The sequence below is a fragment of the Penaeus monodon genome, chromosome 32, assembly GCF_015228065.2.
Source record: "Penaeus monodon isolate SGIC_2016 chromosome 32, NSTDA_Pmon_1, whole genome shotgun sequence".
Taxonomy (NCBI): Eukaryota; Metazoa; Arthropoda; class Malacostraca; order Decapoda; family Penaeidae; genus Penaeus; species Penaeus monodon.
In genome coordinates this window covers 24521039-24521474 of record NC_051417.1, presented here as the reverse complement: position 1 = coordinate 24521474, position 436 = coordinate 24521039, and positions in this window count along the sequence as shown.

Genomic DNA, 436 nt, shown 5'->3' with positions numbered 1-436 from the left:
TAAAATCTTTAAAATCCGATGATCTTTCTGCTAATCATTCGATGTGTGAAGATACCGGTATCAAAGGGTCAGTATTAACATTCAAATAATTAATCACACATTTTCATTTCACTTTATTTGAACTTAAAAATATGTGAAAAATCTGTTTGATACTTTTGCTTAATTCTTATTTAATTCTCATTTAATACACATCTTTATCGCCAGATAAAACGACGCCAAAAAATAGAGCAACTCAATTTCCCCAGACACACAATATCTCTACAATATCTCAAATATAGTTATAATACACTTTTCTATAGAACTTTAGTGTCATAGAAATAAAAACCAGCCTGACCTAACCTTAACGAACCTTGCCTACGCTAAATAGACTTAGGAAATGATTGTGGCGAGCTCGGAGAATTATGGGATACGGTGTACAGCGAGCGTTAGGCTGTTT